This window comes from Oryzias latipes, chromosome 18 (assembly GCF_053564925.1).
Source record: "Oryzias latipes strain Hd-rR chromosome 18, Olatipes_Hd-rR_3.1".
Classification (NCBI taxonomy): Eukaryota; Metazoa; Chordata; class Actinopteri; order Beloniformes; family Adrianichthyidae; genus Oryzias; species Oryzias latipes.
In genome coordinates, this window is record NC_136254.1 from 14,084,037 (window position 1) to 14,099,115 (window position 15,079).

Below are 15,079 nucleotides of genomic sequence, written 5' to 3' on the forward strand. Positions count from 1 at the left end.
TAAGCTTGAGAGGAAAGAGAATGCAGAAGAATGAAAACTATATGCAGGAAAAGGACTGCAATGAACATTTCATATTTGGACTTAACAGGTCATGCCCATCATGCATCATTATGTTTGTTTAAATCATTTTATTATTTTTATTTTGTGAAAGTTTCCAGGGCTTAGAACTTTTTCCATAATTTTGCATTTCTGTTTGAGTTTTTCTAATACATTTTAAAGAGGAAATGTGGTTCTTCCTTAAGCGTGACAGAGAAAAACCTGCTGAATTGAGTTAGAATAAAACCTTATCTGTTTCACTGCATTTCTTTACTGTCTTCAGTTAAGCTTGGGTTTGTCTTCATTACATTAAAAAGAAAAAACTTTTTATGACACTCAAATGGCTATAAAATTGTCACTTATCAACCTTTTTTGTGACACAAGTTAAATTACCTGCTTAAACTATTAGATATCTTTATTATTATAATGAAGTATTCGTTTTATAGAAATTTTAAATTGCTAACATTAGTTTAATTGTTTTGTTTATATAAAGCAAAAGTATATATTTTTAATTGGGGCGATAACATTCAATCAGCTCTTTGGGTTATAATCCTCCATGAACATTTATTTGCATGTCATTAAGTGAATGTAAAAAAGTGCCTTGAGCAGGGGTTGACATAGCCCAGAAATTTGCACTGGCCCACAGGGCCAGTAGTTTTTGAAACTTACTGGCCCTGCCTGAAAGTTACTGGCCCGACACCGCGCATAGCGGGACCCGCTGCTCCGCAGGTGCTTGCAACTTTAGGGGGGTCCGGGGGCATGCCCCCCCGGAAACTTTTAATATGGTGCAATTTGGTGCATTCTGGTGACATCACTTATTTCTACACTTTTCAATGACTGAAAATAGACCATATCAAATTTAAATCTGCTCTAGTCTGTTTCAGATGTTTTGAAGAGAGCACTGCAGTGTAGTAGGTAACACTAGTTCAGAAGTTTTCATGGTGCTTCTAACGGCAAATATCGCAATAAATCATAAACCTTAAATGTGTTAAAACAATCTAATGGCAGCTTGAACCATTTAACGAATCAAATAAATCCCTTAATGCATTTGACCAATCGGATGGACGCCTTCACATTGTTGACCAATCAGATGGAGCCCTGTTATGTTAGATGTTTGTAACCTATGTCAACGTGGGTCATTTGGAGTATAATTTTTAAACTGGGAATGGTTATTTGGTTATTTTGCTGTTTGTTTATATACCGCAAATTATATCGTTATCGCAATTTTAATCTCTGATATCGCATATCGCGAGTTTTCCTCATATTGTGCAGGTCTAACTGAGATCATTCAGCTAACTAGAAATACTTACTGCTTACAGTGTTGTAAAGAAAAACTAAATTAAGTAGTTTAACATTCTACTGCATTTGAGTCTGAGATTCAGGTATTTGGAGTTGCCTTTGATTCTTTGACATTCATCTTAAAGCTTAGTGGATACAGTTTCATCTTCAATGCATTCATTAAATATCTTGCTGTCCATACTACTAATTATACCCACTACTCCATCTAACATATTCCTATCTATTCCTGCCATGTCTTCCACATCTCTGACATGCTTCAGTCTCTCTTCAGTGACGGTGTCGGATTTATAATCAAATGTAATAATAACCCACTGGCTTGTGCCTTCGTTGTTGCTGTTTAACATTGTTTTGTATTGAATTGTTACATTCAATAAAGTTTGAAAAAAAAAAAGTAGTGAGCGCGTGCCGCGTGGTGCTCGGCAGTGAAAGCCGCGCGCGCGCAGGCGGGAGAGAAGAAGTGATCAAAGGTTTCCCATAGAAACCCTTGAAGTCTGAACACAGGACTAGCAGAAAAACTAAATTATGAAGACGAGGTAAATCTACACGTTTTCGCAAAATTTACTTTATTGAAAAAGGTGAAGAATATATAAACCGTTAGATATTTTAGTGGCCCGAGCGGACAAGTGAAAAGTAATGTCTTGTGGTCCGCACTGCTCGAAAAACAGGACCGGGCCAGCGGACAAATGGCTATGTCGAGCCCTGGCCTTGAGTAAAATGAACAAAATAGACCAGACACTGTACATCATGGGATTTGTGGTAATCATCTCATGTCCAAAAACGTTTTTCTGAAGGTGAATAATTGATCACAATCAGAACATGATATCTAAACCTCATGGATAAGAGACAGTTTTTAAAACAAACTATTTTATCCTAAGGTGCGCATTTGTTTCTTTTTTCATATGTTTTTGGTTTTGCTAGACAAAGAAGTTATTTTTATTAATCCCAGTAAATGGCTATAACCACACTTATGTAAAGAAGAAAAAGGATCTGCAGGAGGGTGATCACGTAGATTGAGTCTGCCTGAGATTGGTGTGGCACAGTGGGAGAGGTAATCTGATGTGTATGTAGTCTGAGGTGGACATGGCTGAACATATAGAGCAGTAAGAGCCTTAGTGAACACCTGGCAGACCGCCTGCAGTTTGAGAAAAGATAGCCAGTGTCATTTCCAGCACTGCATGTGTTTACCAGCCTGATCCGCTTTGCTGAAAATAAATATTTCTTTTTTAAATGATTTACTGCACAGAAATTGCAATTTTTTCTCTACCCCTGGGTCAGTTGTTTTAGGGTATCAGCCAGACTGGGGTTAGAGGGAGTTGGGGGAGTTAGTGGAGCTTCTCAGCTCCTCTTAACTAACAGACTCCAATCAGCTTTTGAGGGATAAAGTCTCATCTGATTACATGGGTAATCACAGCTATTAAAGCACTGGTGGAGTTTTTACCCAGGTTACAGCATTAAAAAATACATTTTTTAAAATCTTTTTCTGTCATTATTATCTTGACGTTTACAGATTCATTAAAGCTCTTGAATTTGTTGCTTCTCCTAAAACGTCTGTGATCATGTGACTCATGCTATGTTCACACCGGCTAACAGTGCATATCTGTAACCATACAGTTTTCACACTGGGCTGTTGCAACCTAATACTAGTGCATGCACCTATGGTCGGACGATTGGTGCAAAATAATACAAATCTCGTGAATCTTGCTCCAGGGTTTTTCTTTCACAGCTCTGTCCCATTATATGAAAGACTTGGTGTCATATATTTCCAGCTGGGCACAAACCACAATTGCTAATTTCCTCTAATGATCAATTTACAAACAATTAATTAAAAAGGATCCCATCCAAATGTCACTAGCAAATCTGTGTCCCTGATTGGTCAAAGTTCAACTGGTTTAACTTTGAACGCGCGTTTTGTACGTAGACCCTTGTTGTGGTCTTAAAACATGCATGAACATGAGAGTTTTGAACGCAGTAGCCTGAAATGCACATTTACACGCGTTACATAGACTTTTTATATGAAGTGGCACGTGAACGTGTGTTGCTGAGGCTAGTGTTTAGCTTCAGCCTTCAATAGCAGGGGTGTGATCCAAAAAAAGTGAGGAGAGTGTTTCAAAAAGTAAGAGACAGAAAGGTTCTACTGCCGAGCACTGAGGAGGGGAATCTGTGTCTAGCTTTGGGTGTACCTTTTAACACCAGCTCTGTACGCGGTCAGACATGAGCTGGATCTGACAGCTCACTGCAGAGTGACTAATCATTCAATTTACAAGACAATTCATGCATCTAATGCAGTTATATCTTTCAAAAACTCAGCAGGGCATCAACATGGCAGGATGAATTTGGCCTGGCAGCAAGAAAGGAGAGATGAAAGATAAACTACAGAATTATAATTTTTCAAGACATTTCACGCTGACACATCCTCCATTAGCTCATGGATTGTTATGTCTTCTTTGCTGTTTGATTGAAAATTATGTACACTCTAAAAAGAAAAATGTTCATTCAACTTAATTGAATCACTTCAATTGGTAACACCTAATTGAATTAAGTTTATTGAACTTAATTTTTTATGGCTATCCAACTCAATTTAATAAGTTGATCCTACTTAAAAAAAATGTTTTTAATTTTGTTTATACAATTTCAATTGACACATTTTTATAAAGTTTTAACCAACGGGCCTTGTAATTTCCATATAACAGACATGAGTGACCAAGCAATGTCTCGCATTACAAGGCAGGACTTCACGTGTGATGAACTCTGTCTTTAAAATTGGGAAATACGGTGTCTTTCCACTCAAGGGGGTTGGTCATCATCCTCTCCCATACTCATAGTGCACAAAAGAAATAAATATAACAATTTAAATTACTAGTTTAAACAGAGTAAAACAGCTAAACAACAAAACACATGGACAAAAACTCACACTTAAACCCCAATCTGCCCAGATAGGCAAAGAAAATGGTATCCCATAATTCCATGTGCTGCCTTACGTTATGACGTCATGACGCATTGACAGCTTCACACCAAAGTTACACCAACTTAATTAAATTAGGTTGATTAAAAGTAAAATAACTATTTCAGACAACTGCGTGTTATTTTTAAGTTGAATTATCTTTAAAAAAAATATTTATTTTTACCAAACTAAATAGTTAAATTAGAACAGTGTAAAAAAGTTTATCTTTCCAACTACAGCCCAAATACTCTTTTTAGAGTGTTTAGAGAAAGTACCACTACATCGCATGGACAGCAGTCTGGGATTCATTTTTTAAATATTTGTATGAAAGTAGGGCTGGGAGGTTTGGAATTATTTTATATCACATTATAGTTTTATTTCAGGCGATAACAAAATATATCACAATATAAACCAAGTAACTATATTTGTCAAAATTCGAATGATCTGTGGCTTATAAGAGAAATGTGAAATGAAGGAGGACAAAACTGAAAGAAAAAAAACGCTATAAAATTATTAAATAAATGTGTCGCAAATTGTCATTTAATAGATAAAAATGGAAATCACTGCTAATCACTCTTAGTGCTCTTGCCTAACAGCAAGAAGGCCCCTGGTTCAATTCCCGGCTGGAGGACCTGAACCAGAACATCAATGGGGGACCTTTCTGTGTGGAGTTTGCATGTTCTCCCCGTGCATGTGTGTGGGTTTTCTCCGGGGACTCCGGCTTCCTCCCACCATCCAAAAACATGCTTCATATGTTAATTGGTTGCTTTAAATTGTCCATAGGTCTAAATGTGAGAGTGCATGGGTGTTTGATTGTGGCCCTGCGACAGACTGGCCCCTGACTGTCCCCTGCCTTCGCCTGTGAGTGGCCGGGATAGGCTCCGGCAGCCCCGTGACCCCAAAAGGGAACAAACAGAGTAGAAGATAGAAAGAAAAAAAAAGGAAATCAATAAATGAATGTTTAAATGTGTGTGGCATGAAAATATAAAATTATTAAAATATTCATTACGAAGCCCATTTAAATATTCTGACATATTTAATTATCTCATGGCCAGTGTGGGCTGGAAAGGACAAATTGAGATAAATACCGGGTATGTTCAATATGAAAGTAATCAATGTGTCATTAATTATTTTAAATTGTTATTAACTAAATGAAATTGGAAATCAATTGATTAATTTGTAATTATAAATAGCAATAGAATATTAAAACAGCCACTAAAAAGCATATTTAAATATTTCATGACATTTGATTATTTTATGGTCCAGTGTGAGCAGGAAGGGAAAATTTAAAATAAGTATATTGTAAAATGAAATTCCTGAATAAATTTTTCATTAATTTTTTTAAATTAATAATAATAAATCACAACCAACTCAGTTTTGCGCTCGCTGCTTTTTTTAAACACACACCAGCATGCACGTTTCAACGGTATGTGTGTTAACGTTAAATACAGAAAAAACACTCAAAACTGAAACGGCGCCGTTTAATCCAGTGCTGTTGTAAGGAGAGGACGGGGTTATGGGAAATAACATGGCTTTAATTGTGTGTTTGTGTGTGTGTGTCTGGCAGGTCAGTGTGTGGTGTGGCTCTTTGACTGTCACAGTTAGAAATGTCGGCTCTTTGTGTCAAACTTGTTTGCCCCCTCCCTCCCTTAGTGTAAGAGGCATTCATAGAAAAAACGACGGATGTAATGTAGATTAAAACATTAACCAACGACCCAAAACCAAGGTAAGAAAGTGCAGCGGGTTTTTTTGTGCTGTAATTTTTTCTCATGTGAAATTCACTGAATTTGTTACCGTTTTAATGCTTTTAATCCACGTTACAGCCGCCGTTCCTTTTCTATTAAAGACCCAAAATGAAAGTCCCGCCCCGCTGCTTGACATGCAAATTTTAGCCAATCAGATCAACCAGAAATGTTCCTGCCCCCAAGTGACAAACACACCCCCTTAACACTGAGCGTAAATTCAGGTGAGTGCGCAAAAAGGATCTGACCGAGCAAGACCACTGCTCAGTTAGGATTGCAGCCGTGAAATTGTAAAATACGGGGTCGCTTAGTTAGAATTGCGCCAGCGCGGTTGTAAGGTTCACTCACTCAGTTCCTAAATATGCCTGCTCAGTTGTCTTTACGCGCTTTTAATTAATGGCAGAAATGTAATCCCATATTTAGCTGGTATTTTTGTTGGAACTGAGAGACTTTATGAGCAGAATCAGAACAAGGAAGTGAAGACTTTAACCACTTCTGATTGGTCAGAAGGATGACATGTGATTAAGCCTCCAAGAATGATTGTTGGAGACAGTTAAAGGGGCGGGACTTTTCCGAAAACAGCTGTAGTTGCAGCTAAATCGCGGTACCGTCATTCTTATCAAAATGTCTTTAATAGAATCAAATAAACACAAAGAAAAAGTCTTTTACAATCTTTTATATTCCTAACTACTCAGTGTTTTATCAGGGCCTGTTTGGATGAACACAGAGCTGGTATCCTGGAGATGGGAAATGTTTTTAGATCAGTTAATGAGGGCAATTTCCCACGCCACACCTGACCATCTCCCACGGCACACTAGTGTGCCGCGGGGCAGCGGTTGAAAAACACTGGTGTAGTGTTCAATTTAGGATGATGAATCAGCGGAACATGCGGCAATTTGTAACAGTATCAGGGGTTGACATAGCCCAGAAATTTGCACTGGCCCACAGGGCCAGTAGTTTTTGAAAGTTACTGGCCCGACACCGCGCACAGCGAGACCCGCCGCTCCGCAGGTGCTTGCAACTTTAGGGGGGTCCGGGGGCATGCCCCCCCGGAAAATTTTAATATGGTGCAATTTGGTGCATTCTGGTGACATCTAGCACTTATTTATACACTTTTCAATGACTAAAAATAGAGCATATCAAACTTAAATCTGCTCTAGTCTGTTTCAGATGTTTTGAAGAGAGCGCTGCAGTGTAGTAGTTAACACTAGTTAAGAAGTTTTCATGCTGCTTCTAATCACTGCTATTTCACATTTGTTCCTAATCAAAAGGTAAGAAGTTTTATTGACTTTTTTGCCCTGACTGCCTTAAGGTTCTGCTTTTTGTTACTGTTGCAAAGTTACATTTACTTTTTAGTTACTTTAGTTACCTAATTAAATTAAATAATTGAAAAATTAAATACAATTAAATTACTGAGATCATTCAGCTAACTAGAAATACTTACTGCTTACAGTGTTGTAAAGAAAAACAAAATTAAGTAGTTTGACCTTAAACTCCATTTGAGTCTGAGATTCAGGTATTTGGAGTTGCCTTTGATTCTTTGACATTCAGCTTAAAGCTTAGTGCATACAGTTTCATCTTCAATGCATTCATTAAATATCTTGCTGTCCATAGCACTAATTCCACCATTACTTTATTGTTATTACATAACATATTCCTATCTATTCCTGCCATGTCTTCCACATCTCTGACATGCTTCAGTCTCTCTTCAGTGACGGTGTTGGATTTATGATCATCGCGGTGAAAAACCACCAGGGGGCGCTGATATGTGTGTCAGTTTAAATATATCTGCCTAAAATGTAATAATAACCCACTGGCTTGTTCCTTCGTTGTTGCTGTTTAACATTGTTTAGTATTGAATTGTTACATTCAATAAAGTTTGAAAAAAAATTGAGTGAGCGCGTGCCGCGTGGTGCTCGGCAGTGACAGCCGCGCGCGCAGGCGGGAGAGGAGGAGAAGAGTGATAAAAGGTTTCCCATAGAAACCCTTGAAGTCTGAACACAGGACTAGCAGAAAAAGTGAATTATAAAGACGAGGTAAATCTACACGTTTTCGCAAAATATACTTTATTGTAAAAGGTGAAAAATGTATTAATTGTTAGATATTTTAGTGGCCCGAGCGGACAAGTAAAAAATAAAGTCTTGTGGTCCGTACTGCTCGAAAAACAGGACCGGGCCAGCGGACAAATGGCTATGTCGAGCCCTGAGTATCCAGTCAGAACTGGAGGATAAAGCTGCTTCACTTACAGCAGCAGAGAGATTAATAAAATGTGTTGATTTGGAGACAGCCCTGTTATTAGATGCTAATGCTATAATGCTATGCTAAGGATCCGGCCCACCTCCATGTTTGGTCCGGCCCACTGAACTTTATCAGAGACCCATGTTTTGTTTTTGTTTTGAAATCTGGCCGCACGATCAAGACGTGACATTTTCTTCCCTCCTTCTGCAGTCTGTGGTCCAACCTGAAACCCTCTAAAATCTCTGTCAAATAGAACAGAGGACAGTCTTCCCTTTCCACGTCGCAGTTCATCTTTCCCGGTTTAGCTCATTCTTTTAGAGCGACTATGCTGTTGTTTTAAACAGCGCACCCTGTCCTGTGTCCTGATTGGCTGGAGACCTTGTCAATCAATCTCCTCAGTCCGGATCTACAGAAATCTGTAATCGATCAGATCTTCATTCTAAGATCCAGGACCTAATTTCCATGAAGATTTGTGAATTTAAACAAGAAAAAAGGTGAAAATGTTCAAGTCTGTCTGAGAAAAGTGCATTTAGGCAGTGAGGAGTTTTACTGTCATAAACTTCTGTAATCAGACACTGGATTTCTGTGGATTTCACAGATCACGGTTATTTTTAGAACGTAACTCCGGCAATAAACGAGGGAACTCAGTACTGGTGAAAAAGTAACGCAGATATATGCGTAGCTGCAGCAGAAGACATAGAAATGTGATTTTTAATTATTACTGGATGAGAAACAGACTTGCAGGACACAGCACAGCTGCGCAAAGCGTGATGAGCTCAAAGTCTCTGCGAAATTATGACGGGAGCGGATCCATTATTCATTTTTGTTTTGCTTTTTTGTTTTTTAATGTATCAGTATATTTTTCCTGAATTTTTATCTTTGAAAATCAGAGAGCGTGTTATTTTGTCATTGTTTTATTTCATAAATAGTGTCATTTATTTTATTAAAAGGATAATGAATGAATGAAATCTTATTCATATAGCACTTTACAACTCTTTGAAGGCTACCAAAGGGCTTCACAATAAAAAAGTGATCTAAAATGGGAACAAAAGTTTTAAACTAAAAACTCTAGAATATTCTGTTTTAGAATATAATTTTCAATCCAAATGTTTTCATCCACATTCTATGTTATATCATTCTCACTCCACACATCTGCCCGTGGTCTGGCCTTTCTATCGAATTTTAGAACCTAATGTGTCCCGCGAGTTAAAATAATTGCCCACCCGTGTTTAGCTTATTCACAGGATGTTGACAAAAATGTTTGTCGATTTTATGTTTGTTCTGTAAAACTTTAAAACATTGGAATTCAATGGTGGAATTACTGTTTTGTTTTAAAATGGAATCAAGCAGTTTAGCATTCTATTTGATTTATGACCTCTTTTGAAACTTGAAAGCATTTGCTTTAATAATATTCCTTTAGTGCATCTGTTATGTTTAAACTATGATAGAAAATAAGTATTTAAATCTAAACAACTTGCTGATTTGATTACATATTTCTCTTATGAGTAGTGTTCAAATTTGACAAAAATAGTTATTTGAGTTAAATTGTGACATATATTGTTATCGCCCGATATGAATTATTAGCATTATTAATATTATTAAGCATAGTATTATGAATTTGTTGCATGTATTAATAATCTTTTTGTAGTAATACATAATAAAAAAAGGGAAGGCATTTTATAATGAAAATAGAAAGCAGCAACAGTCACATTTCATGCCACACTGTAAAACATGTAATGGGGTTGGGGCTTGACATTTCAAATGTGCGGCTGGCTTAACTGCGGCAGAGCAAATGGCGATCCGTGGACAGCGCATGAGAAGCGCGTGCTTCAGGACAGCACTGTTGCCTTTGTGGGATCAGATACCCCGGGTGGGAACTGTGGAGCCGGTAGAAGGTGCCGTGGCAGGTCAGCTGGGTCAGACGGGGAGTGTCCGTCTTGTTCCAGATTGATGAGGCAAGCGGGGCGACCCAGACCTCAATAAATACTCCTGCAGGCCGGAGATTACTAATAGACATCTAGATGTCTATCAGATAACTAATAATCTATTGTTAATGTTAAATAGTTATTTAATATACATCTATTGCAGAGGTCTATTAGATAACTAATAGGCATCTTGTGCCCAGTGGGAAGAAACTACCCAAATGGCTTGTTTACAATGTGCAAGGCATGATGGGACCACGATGCAATTAGCTGTGGGAAAGTCTTCCGATAGAGATCTAAACTGTGATATGCAATAGAACTCTATGAAGTGATATATATTAGATGCATAATGCATATCTATAGCTGTGAGCTTTGAAATAGCCATTATTTAGATCTCTAATAGATGTATCTGTTCCTAGTGGGATATGTCCGTGATGAGAAAAATAATACAAGAACATCTTAAAAACATGATTTTCATCTGAGTGGGTTTTGTTTTATTTTATTTACCTTGATAACCTGCTCTATGTCTGTGTGGAGTTTGTGCTCCCCATGCATGCGTGGGCTTTCTCCGGGGACTCTGGTTTTCTCCCACCATCCAAAACATGCTAGGTTAATTGGCTTCTCTAAATTGTCCCTATGTGTGAATGTGAGAGTGCATGGGTTTGTGATTGTGGACACTCTACCCTACGACAGACTGGCGACCTGTCCAGGGTGTCCCCTGCTTTCACCCACAAGTGGCCGGGATAGGCTCCGGCAGCCCGTGTCCCCAAAAGGTAATAAACGGAAGAAGATGAATTACTATTATTTTTTTCTCTTTAAGTCACTTTAAGGTGTGTCTGTGTATGATTGGTAGTGTCCAAACATGGTTTTCACCCTTTTTAGAGCCAAGGTACAGTTTTTCCTTGACAAAAATCCCAAGGCACACCAGCAACCAAAAATCCATCCATCCATCCATCATCCTCCGCTTATCCGGGACCGGGTCGAAGGGGCAACAATCTAAGCAAAGATGCCAAAGATGATCTACGTCTCAGCATGTCCTGGGTCTTCCCCGGGGCCTCCGCCCAGTGGGACATGCCCGGAGCACCTGTCCAGGGAGGCGTCCAGGAGGCATCCGAACCAGATGCCCGACCCAGCCTATTTCCAAGGGAGAGCCCAGCCACCCTACAAAGGAAGCTCATTTCAGCCCCTTTTATCCAGGACCTCGTTCTTTTATAGGTGATTATTTGAACGAAGATCGACTGGTATATTGACAGCTTTGGTTTCTGTCTCAGCTCTCTCTTCACCATAACGGACCGGTACAGCCACCACATAACGGCAGATGCTGCTCCAATCCGCCTGTCAATCTTACGCTCCAATCTTCCCTCACTCGTTGACAAGACTCTTCCACCTGGGGCAGGAGCATTCCACCCACCCAGAAAGAAAAACAAACTGGCCTCAAATACAAAAGGGGTTTATTAAAATATGCACATCGTTTGTCTGAAGATCCATAAACCCCTATTGTAACAGTAATATCTGTCCAATACAAGAGTCCTTCAGCTCTTATCTGCTTGTTGGACAGGACAAGTAAAAAAAAATAATAATAATAATAAATACATATATATATATATATATATATATATATATATATATATATATATATATATAAACAGTATATATATTCAAGTTAACATGGGAATGCTGGTCAGGACTGTCCCTCTAACAAAAAGAAGAAATAAAGACAGAAATGAAAGCAATATATGTCTATATTGCAGTGTTTTTCAAACTTTTTTGAGCCACGGCACACTTTAACCTTGACAAAAATCCCGCAATTAGAAAATTTAGAAACTGTTTGTTTGTTTGTTGTGGTTTCAAGACGTTTCACAAGGACAACTCATGGTGCGATGGGACACTGGCCCTTTAAGCCAATGCATCATGGGAGATGTAGTGTAAAAACTGCAGAAAAAGGGCACACAGACTCTCTTCTCGGAGCTTCATTGTTTTGTTCACTTGTTCCACGGTCTGACACCGGACTCTGTGGAAAGCTACACCGCTAAAGACGAGCTTTAGCTGGTATTTTTGTTAGAACTGAGCGACCTTTTGAGCTAAATCGGGACAAGGAAGTGAAGACTTTAAGCACTTCTGATTGGTCAGACTGATGACATGTGATTAAGCCTTCAAGAATGATTGGCGGAGACAGTTAAAGGTGCGGGACTTTTCCGCAAACTGTCATAGCTGCAGGTAAATCGCGGTACAGTCATACTTAACAAATTGTCTTTAATAGAATTAAATAAACACAAAGAAAAAGTAATTTTAAGATCTTTTATATTCCTAACTCCTCAGTGTTTTATCAGGGCCTGCTTGGATGAACAGAGAGCTGAAATCCTTGAGATGGAAAATGTTTTTAGATCAGGTAATGAGGGCAATTTCCCACGGCACACTTGACCATCTCCCACGGCACACTAGTGTGCCGCGGCACACTGGTTGAAAAACACTGCTATATTGCATTTATTTTCCCTGTTTGGCCTGACTCTGTTGGTTTGGTCCTATCAAATGTGTGTGCTTCAGCACATCGACCTGAAGTCCTTTTGCCTTTCAGTTGACCCAGAATTGCTGGCATCAGGAGCCTAAGTGCAGGCAATCTAACGTGCTCCAAAAACACAGCAACAGATTTAAAAAACAAATAAACTGCACACTCTTACATCCACATAGCACAGACGCAGCTGGAATCCCTCTCAGTGTTTGGGCAAAGATATTCACTGATTTATTGATGAAAACAGACATGGGTGGGGAACAGACCTGGAAGGAGAATGTCTAAGGACGAGGCTGAGAGATGGAGTGGCCAGTGTGGTGGAGAGGTTGAAAAGAGGGTTTTTATATATTATTAAACGGACAGGCTATTAGATTTTTTACAAGAGCTGGGAGAGGTTGTCGATATTGACTTGGTAACACACGCATATTCACTGCACTGGGAAACTCGATTACACTCTTAAGACAGGCAAGTGGCATCTAAGGTGGTTTGTTTAATTGAATGTCAGGAGGTTTTTAGAGGGAGGTAGCTTTTTATTGAAGGCTTATGTGTTTGAGTCCAGACTGGCTGAGGATGAAGCGTGCATCCATCTCAGAGTTGATAAGTGAATCATCGATTGACAGAGGTTCTATCACACCCTCAGATTCTCTTATTTTGGGGGCATTTAATTTATATTTATATTTTAAATTTATATTTTTTATTTGGTTTGTCTTTACATTTTTCCTGTCATCCTTCAAACAGACATTTATCTTGGAGCCAACATCCCCACATGCACTTTTAGGGACCTCTGGAGTAAAATGATACTTGGGTCATGCTCTACAATAACTATTATACTGTAGATGTTATTAATCAATTACTTTAGTTATATTTTACTTAGAATGTGTTCAGTTAAATTGCCAAAACCAATTACAAAACAGCCATGAGACATTAACAAATTAGAGAGGCCACAGCTTCTGCTTTTCTGTTTTTGAAAGATAGATGTTAAGAAATGTAGTGCAACTACTACTGAAATGTACTGCCTAAATCTGAAGGAAACTATACTGTTAAAAAATTGATCAATAAATAAACCACATCTTAAATGACGCCATCCAATCACTCCATTTCCTGAGATAAGAAAGAAAATTGAGAGGTAAATAAATAGAAATGTTGTTTCTCTTTGCGCATTATTCCTCTTGAGCCTGGGAGAGTCTAGTGTTCACAACTGTGCAAGGCTGCATGTGGGAATTTTTTCTGTATTCCTAAAACTTTTGTCCAATGAGAAGGTCTGAATACTGTGACGTTGCCTAAGCTTGCTAGAAGGCCCTGCTGACACCAACTCAAATATGATTGGTTGAAGATTTTGCATTAGAGGGCCTGCAGAATGGATAGTGAAGGCCTCTTTAGCTCTGACCCTGCCTAGCAACAACAAGCTAAAATGCGATTGGTTAAATTCTCCAATATGAAAAAAACGGCTGTCTGGAAGCAGCATAACCATCATAAACAAAATAAAGGGAATGGAAAGACCATTTGGAATGATTTAATGAGTATGCATGGACAAAATATAATTAACACATGATTCAGATTTTTTTAGGCCTTCAGAGAAGGCCTTGATGGCCCGCCACTACTTTTAAGTACACTGTTACTTTGCCAATACGCGGCCAAACCCAGCCCATCTCCACACTCTCCCAAAGGGCTAACTGGTCAGAGGCCACAAAAACATTGGGGAACACTGGTCTAAAGCACCATTTTTTGCTCAAACCCTCTGGAATAAGGCGTAATGCTATAGCATGAGTTTTACCTGGAAGCCATAGTAAAACGCCCTCCAGGAGAGGCAGAACATTTATTTTTGTAAATTGAGCAAGTTTAGAGCCTTTAGAATGTTAATGATCTGCACATTTTGTTGGAGCTTCTCAGTTTGAGAAACCATGTAACACCATGGTGTAAACAATCTCACTGGTTTATGATTTCACGAATCAATTTTAGAGTACAAATTTCACACACCTAGGTCTGTGACAGCTAATGGTCCTTTACTTTAACTTTAATTTGACTATTTTCAAAATATATTTAGATTAACAATGTTTTTTATACAAATATGTACAAATATACCATGTCTATTCAAAAGTGAATTGAGTCAAATTGAGTGGATTAAAATAATAGAAAATATGGTGAATCACATAAATTCAGGCCCTGGTGAATTGAATCAAATCAAATTGATGCTGGAAATCATTGGTGATACCCAGTCCTAGTCTAAGGACACCTGAAGCAGAATTGTTCACCTGCACCAAGCTGGGAAGACTAAATCTGCAATAAGTAAGCAGCCTCATGTGAAGAAATCAACTGTGGGAGCAATTATTAGCAAATGGAAGACATACAAGACCACTGATTATCTCCCTTGATCTGGGACAAGATAAAACGA

The 15,079-nt window shown here is 38.5% G+C and overlaps 1 protein-coding gene across 4 annotated transcripts in view; it reads left to right on the forward strand.

Moving 5' to 3' along the window:
• Window positions 1–15,079, forward strand: part of LOC101165595 (actin-binding protein WASF3) — a 61,259-nt gene that overhangs the window by 15,006 nt on the left and 31,174 nt on the right. The window lies entirely within an intron of this gene.